This window comes from Camelus ferus, chromosome 6, assembly GCF_009834535.1.
Source record: "Camelus ferus isolate YT-003-E chromosome 6, BCGSAC_Cfer_1.0, whole genome shotgun sequence".
Classification (NCBI taxonomy): domain Eukaryota; kingdom Metazoa; phylum Chordata; class Mammalia; order Artiodactyla; family Camelidae; genus Camelus; species Camelus ferus.
In genome coordinates this window covers 94,303,379-94,313,266 of record NC_045701.1, presented here as the reverse complement: position 1 = coordinate 94,313,266, position 9,888 = coordinate 94,303,379, and the positions used below count along the sequence as shown (strand labels likewise).

The following is a 9,888-nucleotide window of genomic DNA, read 5'->3' as shown; positions in this document are numbered from 1 at the left end:
ACAACTAATACTCCTGGATAAAACTCTTCTAAAAGCATTTGTTGAGACATGGAAACAGCCTAAATGTCCATCAACAGGTGACTGGATAAAGAAGATGTGGTATATTTATACAATGGAATACTACTCAGCCATAAAAACAGACAACATAATGCCATTTGCAGCAACATGGATGCTCCTGGAGAATGTCATTCTAAGTGAAATAAGCCAGAAAGAGAAAGAAAAATACCATATGAGATCGCTCATATGTGGAATCTAAAAAACAAAAACAAAGACAAAAAAACAAAGCATAAATACAAAACAGAAATAGACTCATAGACATAGAATACAAACTTGTGGTTACCAAGAGGGCAGATGGTGGGAAAGGATAGACAGGATTTCAAAATTGTAGAATAGATAAACAAGATTATACTGTATAGCACAGGGAAATATACACAAGTTCTTTTGGTAGCTCACAGAGAAAAAAAAAGTGACAATGAATGTATATATGTTCATGTATAACTGAAAAATTGTGCTCTACACTGGAATTTGACACAACATTGTAAAATGATTATAAATCAATAACAAATGTTAAAAAATAAAATAAAAGCATTTGTTGATCTGACAAGAAAGAAAAGAAATTCTGTGGTCAGGGACTGAGTGAAGGTGGGAATGCTGAGGAAAGCAGAACTCTGCAAGCAGCTCGTTTTCTGAGAGCATTTGCTGAATGTCATATTGATGTATTGACACATTTCATTATATAATATCAAAAAATCACATTAGTGAATACACAACTAATGATCTTATTTTTAGAAAAGTTTAAATATCAGACAGCTGTCAAGCTCACAGTGGTTGAAGGCAGGTTTTCCTAAATTCTAGTTTTTTTCTTGAAAGGTCAAATTTCATCACTGATGACAAAGTTGTTTTCTTTGAAGAGACAGGTTCACTAAGCATTTTTGGAAGAATGTCTGCCAAATACCGAAGCTTTAATGACCATAGTTGTCAATCATTCTTTCAAGTAAATTCGTGTTCTATGAAAAAAGTGGCTAGTTCAGCTTATGACTCCATCATACACGTGCTTTTACTTAAGATACTGTTGTGGGTAGGGTGGGTATAGCTCGGTGGTAGAGTGGGTTCAATCCCCAGTACCTTCATTTAAAAAAAAAAGATAACTGTCATATTTCTGTTGCAGCAGAGTGCTTTCTTTTTAAAATTTTTTATTTTTCATTTTTATCTTATTTACTGTTTTCTGCAACAGAAGTGCTTTATGTATACTTCTCAATTTGTCAGACAATATTTTTAAACATGGTTTTTAAAAAAATTTTATTTTTTATTGAAGTATAGTTGGTTTACATGTTATGTCAATTTCTGATGTACAGCATAATATTTCACTCATATGTATATATACATATATTCTTTTTTTTATTATTTTTCATATTTTTTCATTATAGGTTACTACAAGATATTGAAAATAGTTCCCTATGCTATGCAGTAGAAACTTGTTGTTTATCTATTGTATACATGCAAATCTCAGACTCCCAATTTATCCCTTTCTCCCTCTTCCCTCCAATAACCGTAAGTTTCTTTTCTGTTGGTGAGTCTGTTTCTGTAAAAAACATGTTTAAGGTGAAAATTTAATAAAACTAATACATTTTATAGCTTCATCAAGGAATTCCTAATTGTAACTGACTTTTTTTTCTTGCTAGTGCATGGTGATGAGGAATACTGTATGTTTGGTTTTTTTTTAAACATTTCTTTATTGAGTTATAATCATTTTACAATGTTGTGTCAAATTCTAGTGTAGAGCACAATTTTTCAGTTATACATGACATATATATATTCATTGTCAAATTTTTTCTCTGTGAGCTACCATAAGATCTTGTATATATTTCCCTGTGCTATACAGTATAATCTTGTTTGTCTATTCTGCATTTTGAAATCCCAGTCTGTCCCTTCCCACCCCCTGCCTCCTTGGCAACCACAAGTTTGTATTCTATGTCTATGGGTCTGTTTCTGTTTTGTATTTATGTTTTGTTTTGGTTTTTTGTTTTAGATTCCACATATGAGCGATCTCATATGTATACTGTTTGTTACAGCACCTTTCTTACTGCTAAAGCAGTAGCAGTTTTAGCCGTCATTGCTTCTGCAACATCAGTACAATGTCCAACACAGTGAAAAAGGCCACAGATCATCTTAGTATTATTATGAAGTAGTTTTTGACCCTTACCCTGGGGTCTGTAGACCAACTCTGAGAACACTTATCCTAAAGTAACCCTTTATATATCCCCAGGGAACAAAAAACAGGAATATTAATAGCAGCATTGTTTGTACTATAAAAAAAACTGGAAACTATCAAAATGTCTAATTACAGTAGAATTGGATAAATTGTGGACTATTCATAAGATGCAATATGATGAAGCAGTGAAAATTAATGAACCACAGTGACCCAACACATAACATAGATGAATCTCAGGAAAAATATTGAATATAAAAGGCAATTGCAGAAAAAATAAATAAAATGGTTTTTTAATTATGACACGAAAGCACAAGTAAAATACTAAATAAGTTGGACTCCTTACAATAAAACTTTTGCACTTCAAAGGACAGCATCAAGAAAGTGAAAGACAACCCACAGAATGGGGAAAGACATCTGTAAATCATGTATCTGATAAGGGACTTGTGTCTAAAATATATAAAGAACTCTTATAACCTAATAAGAATAAATAACCTAATTAAACATGCAATGGCTCTGAATAGACATTTCCCCAAAGAAGGTATACAAATGACCAATAAACACATGAAAAGATGCTCAATATCATTAGGCTTCAGGAAAATGCAAATATAGCCACAGTGAGATTCCACTTTATATTCCACTAAGATGGCTGTAATAAAAAAAGATAAAAAGAAGTGTTGATGAGGGTGTGAAGAAATTGGAACCCTCATACACTGCTAGTGGGATTGTAAAATGGTGCAGTCACTTTGGAATTCTGGCTTTGCCTCAAAAGTTAAACACAGAATTGCAATATGACCCAGGCAATTCCAGTCCTAAATATATATTCAAAACAATGAGAACTACATACACACAAAAACTGTACATGACTATTTAAACTGGAATTAGGAAACTGAACTCATTTCCACGGGCTTATAATCTGTATTGTCTAAAGGCAATCATATAAAATTATGAATATAATGAAATTAATAAAATTTAACTGTTGGAGACAACATATTACTCCACCCATATAGCAAAACGAATTCAGGAGGAGCAGACAAGACAACAGTTGGTTGTTGATTACCAACTTGTTCACTAGAATGCAAAGAAACTGGCATTCCTATTTTCCCAAGATTTACATCCTTCTATAGCATATAACTAATCTTCCAAATAGTCAGAGGCTAGAGCTATTGCAAGGCATGGATGATGCTGGGTGATAAAGAATTGGCCAATAAGAATGTACTTTTGTGAGCCAATGTTTTATTCTGTTCATACAACAGTTGCTTGGGCAAAATATTTTGTCATTGCTTACTGGTAATTTAATAAAATTACAAAAGTATTTGATGTAGCATCTGAGTTAATTTCTCAAACTTCCTAGTAACAGCTGCAGGTGGGCAAAATTCCTCTTAAGTGCTCATTTGGTAACTTCCCATATTTCAAAGTTCTGGAAACTGAGCCAAGAGAGGGCTCACTGGGATAAGGATGAATTAGTTATTGTACCCAGACAAGTGGCTGTCTTGAAATCTATGCTTTCCACTTAAACTTAATCTCACTGAATGTATGGAACCTTCCCTTAAAGACTAAGGATGAGGCCCCTCAAAGGGAGAGACACGTAACCCTAATGTCCTTTCTTTCTAGATCCATTACAATATTGTTACCAAGTCCAAACTCATTCTGCTTGTCGATAACAAGCCGATAAATCGGGAGATGAGTTGTTGGGGTAAGGAATAACGACTTTATTAGGAAAGCCAGCAGATCAAGAAGATGGCAGACTAATGTTCTGGAGAACCATCTTATCCAAGTCAGAATTCAGGCTCCTTTTATATTAAAAGGGGGGAGGGTGTAGTTGGCTGTGCAAAATTCTTGGGGATTGCAATCCACAATCCTTTGTTCTTGCAGCTGTCCAGGTAGGTCAGGGTCATAATGTTCTTTGTAAACATCCTACAAGACAAATATTATCCTCTGTTCTGCAACTTTTATCTCCATATGAATGGAAAAGTGTTCGACCCTTAAGGTCAGAATCTTGAGAATGGGCTACCCTGTATATTTCAGGCTCTAGGTACATTCTTTTACAAAAGGTGCAGAACCAGCATGACTAAGCACAGGAAACAGCATGGGGTTAGAGCTAACAGAACAGATCTAATACAGAGTCAGATTTGTTCTTCCCTATTGCAATGACAGATTCATCTGGAGAAACCATGTGCCTGAATCCAGATGCTTTGGACGAGAGAAATATTCAAGAATTTCAGGGAATTTTAGGTACAGGATCAGACATAATGCAAATTCTTGGAAACCTCAATCAAAGAGGAAAGATTAAGTGTTCAAGGATATGGAAGAGCAAGGATCTGAGGTAGACAAGTTTTACTAAAACCTACAAGTTAGACACAGACAACTAAAGGAATCTGCTAGGGTGGTTCCATCACTCCAACTTTTATTTGAAGTAATTTTAGACTTAAGAAAATGTTGTAAAAATAGTCCAGCTATACTCTTCATCTGTTTTTCCCTAATATTAACATCTTACATAACCATAGTACAAATATCAAAATCAGGAAGTTAACATTGATACAATACTATTAACCAGGACAGTATTACTGAATTAAGTTATTGCTATCTTGGAGAAAGAACTTACTCAAATGGATAGTATTCTGGCTGCTAAAAAACAAAAAGTGAAGCTCTCTTGTCCCACCAAAATGGTAACAGAAAATAGTACCAGGCCCAGGATCATCAGGGAAATCACACTTATGGTACTGGAGTAACTAAGCATCTGCCTCCACCTCCAGCCTTTTCCTGTTTAACTGTCAGTTGGGTTATCAGAAAAGTAAATGGATCTGGGATGTTGACTGAGGATTACAGAAAAACAAAATGAATTTTGTGTTAACTGTGGCTGACATTGTTTCTCTATAGGAAGAGCTTTCTAAATCACCCTTAGATTGAAATCGTTTGATTTTACAAGGGCATTGTTTTCAATCCCAGTATGTTTTAAAAACAACAGCAGTTTGCTCTCTCTTGGCAGTCAGTGATTTACCTTTACAGTCTGACTCCAAGATATTTCAATTCTCTAACATTTGTCACAATCTGTGAAGGTGAGATTTAAACAGGTGTCCTAAACCTAATTCAGATAGTAATATTAGTCATTATATTGATGGTATAATGGTCAGAGATGACTCAGAGCCAACTGTTTCTGAAGCTCAGCCTTTTCATATTGAATTTATAACTGAGAGTGAGCTATCAAACATGGAAAAGTTCAGGAGCCTTCTCAGAGAGAAACCTTGCTGGCAGTGTAATTATCTGGGGTAACCAGGAGAAATTCTACCTTAGATCAGACAAAAGCTTTTGTCCATCCATGAAGTCCATACTCCTAAAATAGAGGCACAGAAATTAATTTGTATGTTTAATCCTGGACAAAGCATGTCACATATCTGGATGTTAAGCTACAGTCACTTCATCAAGTCACTAGACAAACATTAGAATTTGTATGAAGCCACTCCCCTCTCAGGAGAGTACAGTATTTTCTAACAGCAGCTGATTCTTTTGCAGATGTGGGGCACCCCTGGCAGTCAGCCTGTAGAGTGCCTTTCTTCTGCGGAGTTCCTAAGGAATTCCCCACAGGAGGGCATTTTTCAAAGGCCCCAGCCTAGGCCCCCTCCTTAGCTGCTTTTCCCTCTTGTGCCTGGTAGCCTTTTCACAGCAACCTGGGCATTGAGGGGAGGGGAAAGGAGAACCCATCTTTCTCCCTGCCTTTCTGAAATCTGAGTGCAATTGTGCTGGTGGCTGTGGCAGCCCAGGTAAATTCTTTGTAAGCTGAATGTTCCTAGATGGAGGAAAGCCTGTAACACTTTAAACAACAGGAGTTTAAAATATGCTGCAGTAGTTACTTCAGGAGGTGGAATGGGGGAATTCATGGAACTCTGAGATCTGAGACGTCATCTTTCATTTGCTGGCCATTTTCTACGTGCTCCATTCACCCTGCTCTGTACCCAGGATGGCTGAGCTGAATGGTTGGCTTCAGCCAAAGAGAAGCACTCACAAGATACTGAAGGGCAAGAGGAGAGTGAGGTCAAGGTGTTTTATTCTCCCACTCTGTGCCATCTCACCATAGGTTGCCTGCCTCCCTCCAAGAAGGCTACAGTTTCTGCAGGCAGACCCTCTCTCCTTGAGCCTTCAGGCCCAAGGTTCTGCACTAAACCCTTTCTGGGTTTTGTTTTGTTTTTTCAACCTTCCCCATGCCTTTGCAGATAGTCCCTTTATGAAAATGTCTTCCAATTAACCCGGTTGAAAGTGCCACTTGTTTCCTGCCCAGAACCCTCATGCAACTCAACGCTGACATTGCCAGTGACCACATTTGTGCAGTCGAAGAACAAGTCTTACTGAGCAGCTACTATTGTGAAGGAAAAGCTGGGCTGGTCTAACAAGATAACTCACAAATCTAAGTATTGGATACTGATCTGAGTTCTGCTAGACTAACTTGTAAATCTAAGTTAATTAGTGTTGGTTTGCTGTATATGTTTTTTGCTAGCCAGCTGGATTTTCAAAGATACATATCTGGCTTTGAAATGTTGGTCTGCTGCCTCCCCACCTCCACTTTTATGATGATAATGCTGCTAAAGCTGTTCCATGCCTATTGGCCGAATACCCCAAGCTTGTACTTTACCCTATACAACCTCATGCTCAGAGCTTTGGAGCAGAAGCCACTCTGAGCCTGCGGCGTAATACATCTGAATACTCCAACCCTCTGATTGGTGCTTTGTTTCTTGACTAGCCTGTCGTTTCCGTAACACTGTAAGTGTAACAGTGCAGTGCTAGGTCATATTGTGAAGGAAAAGCCGGGCTGGGCCTACTAGTAAATCTAAGTGTGACAAGTGTCGGATTACTGATCTGAGTTCCGCTGGGCTAACTCATAAATCTAAGTTAATAAGTGTTGGTTTGCTGATTCCCTGCTCATGTTTTTTTTGCTAGTCAGCTGGATTTTCAGAGAGACATATCTGGCCTTGAAATGTTGGTTTGCTACCTCCCTGGCCTCTACTTTTGTGATAATGATGCCTGCTAAAGCTGTTCCATGCCTATTGGCTGAATACCCCAAGCTTGTAATTAACCCTATAAAACCTCATGCACACATCTTGGAGGTGCTCAGAGTTTCGGAGCAGAAGCCCCTCTGACCCCACCAGAGTAATAAATCTGAGTACTCCAACCCTCCAAGTAGTGCTTGTTTCTTGGCTAGCCGTCATTTCCATAACAATATGTTTGCCCATTTAACCATCACAATAAATTCTTTACAGATAAGGAAACTGGATTCAGAGGCTTAATTATGTAACTTGCTAAAGATCACCACGGAATTAAGAAGCAGAGTCAAACTGGAACCCAGGTAGGTCCTTACTCCATAAACAGCTACCTGCTCTGGAAGTCACAGTAGTACCCTTAGCTCTAGGGAAAAGGCTTGGTAAAGGTTTTAGGGGGCCAGGGAAGAATTAGGAATATGTTTCCACTGATCCCCTGAATTACAATCACTTGAGATGCTTTTTTTTTTTTTTCCAATGGAGGTACTGGAATTGAACCAAGTACCGCGTGCCATGCTCAGCATGCACTCTACCAACTGAGTTATGACCCCCATCCTTTGGCAATTTACTCAAGCTTCTTGGGACTGCCAGTGTTTTTCCCAACCCATTAGCTCTCAGCAGTCTTTGAACCTCTATTATTGTTACAGAAACGACAGGCCAGTCAAGAAACAAGCACCACTTGGAGGGTTGGGGTACTCAGATGTATTACGCTGGCGGGCTCAGAGGGGCTTCGGCTCCGAAGCTCTGAGCACCTCCAAGACGTGTGCATGAGGTTTTATAGGGTAAAGTACAAGCTTGGGGTATTCGGCCAATAGGCATGGAACAGCTTTAGCAGCATTATCATCACAAAAGTGGAGGCGGGGCAGCAGCAAACCAAAATTCCAAAGCCAGATATGTATCTTTGAAAACCCAGCTGGCTAGAAAAAAAACATGAACAGCAAACCTACACTAATAAACCTAGATTTACAAGTTAGTCTAGCAGAACTCAGATCAGTATTCCAATACTTAGATTTGTGAGTTATCTTGTTAGCCCAGCCCAGCCTCTCCACATTCCTAGACTTGTGAGTTATCTTGTTAGACCAGCCCGGTTTTCCTTCACATTACTGGATTGCAGGATTAATAATTAACTCTTATTTTGGCGAATACTTTCTTCCAATCAGGCGGTAGTAGATTGCACAAACTCTAAGAGACCTCACAGACCACTTAAGCAAGTGTCCCCAAGGCCAACCAATGAGAGTAGCAGCTGCGTCCCAGGTGGCGAGACGCCAGATCTTGCTAGTGACTCCAACTAGTGGGGCCATTCCTTTTCCGCCGGGATCTGAATGACGGCGACGGTGACGGTAGAGCCCGCGGGTCGCTGCCCCTGGGATGAGCCGGTGCGCATCGCCGTGCGCGGCCTGGCCCAGGGCAGCGGGTCACGCTGCGCGCGTCCCTGCGCGACGAGAAGGCGCGCTCTTTCGGGCCCACGCGCGCTACTGCGCCGACGCCCACGGCGGGCTGGACCTGGGGCGCGCGCCCGCGCTGGGCGGCAGCTTTGCGGGGCTCGAGCCCATGGGGCTCTTCTGGGCCCTGGAGCCCGAGAAGCCCTTGGTGCAGTTGGTGAAGCGGGACGTACTGACACCCTTCGCCGTGAAGCTGGAGGTGCTCGACGGCCACGAGCCCGACACCGAGCGGCTCCTGGGCCAGACGGTGCACGAGCGCGACTTCCTGCCGCCCGGGGTGCGGCGCCAGCCGGTGCGCGCGGGCCGGGTGCGCGCCACGCTCTTCCTGCCGCCAGGTGAGCCGCCCGCTTCCCAGGCTATTCAGAAAAGCCCACCGGAGTCCCGAGACCCTGGGCGGCACCTTTCCTGGCCAGGGAACCACGCGACTGTGGAACGCCCCTAACTCCCCAAGTTCCAGAATCTATCATGGATTCTGTGTGGAAGTTTCTCCTTTAAATTCCACTGCACTTCCTGGAGGTACTGCCACTCCCTTAGCTCTATGCTGTGCTCTAAAAAGTGCATTCAGCATCCTCAAAAAGTGAATTTATTAAGAACTGATATGTGCCAGCCATGCAGCTGTGTCCCAGATACTCATATTCATCAACGACTTAGGCTGGTATGCAAGAGTGATTTTTGCCTTCTTTCACAAGGAAGCTAAAACCCACGGATGGAAGCAGTGCCCCATAAATCTAAAACAGAAACGAAAAACTCCCGGATGGTCCCTTCCCCCTATCATAGACAGTCTGTCAGTGGTTCTCAACCTGGGATGATTTCTCCCCACTCTAGGGGCTATTAGACAATACCTGGAGATGTTTTGATTGTTATAACTTGAGGTGGGGGTGCTGTTGGCATCTAATGGGTAGACATAGATGCTGCTAAACATCCACAACGCACAGGACAGCCCCACAGCAAAGAAATAGCTTACTCAAAATGTCTATAGTGCTGAAGTTGAGAAACCCTAATAAATAAAAACAAGGTGCTTGCTAGGTAAAAGTGGCCTGTAAACAAGACACCTGACTCTCCACTTTCAACCAATTCCTATCTGAAACCACTACTATATAAAAATGCTGGAGTTGCCACTACTTGCAGAGTCCCTAAACTGAATTCTGTGATTATTCTCCAAAGTGAGAGGCCTTGCTTTATTCTTAACAGCTCTTCAGCAATTCAC

The 9,888-nt window shown here is 40.7% G+C and overlaps 1 pseudogene; it reads left to right on the top strand.

The window, feature by feature from the left end:
• The first annotated feature begins 8,447 nt into the window (after positions 1 to 8,447).
• On the top strand, positions 8,448 to 9,475 carry LOC116664499 (annotated as a pseudogene).
• The last annotated feature ends 413 nt before the right edge of the window (positions 9,476 to 9,888 follow it).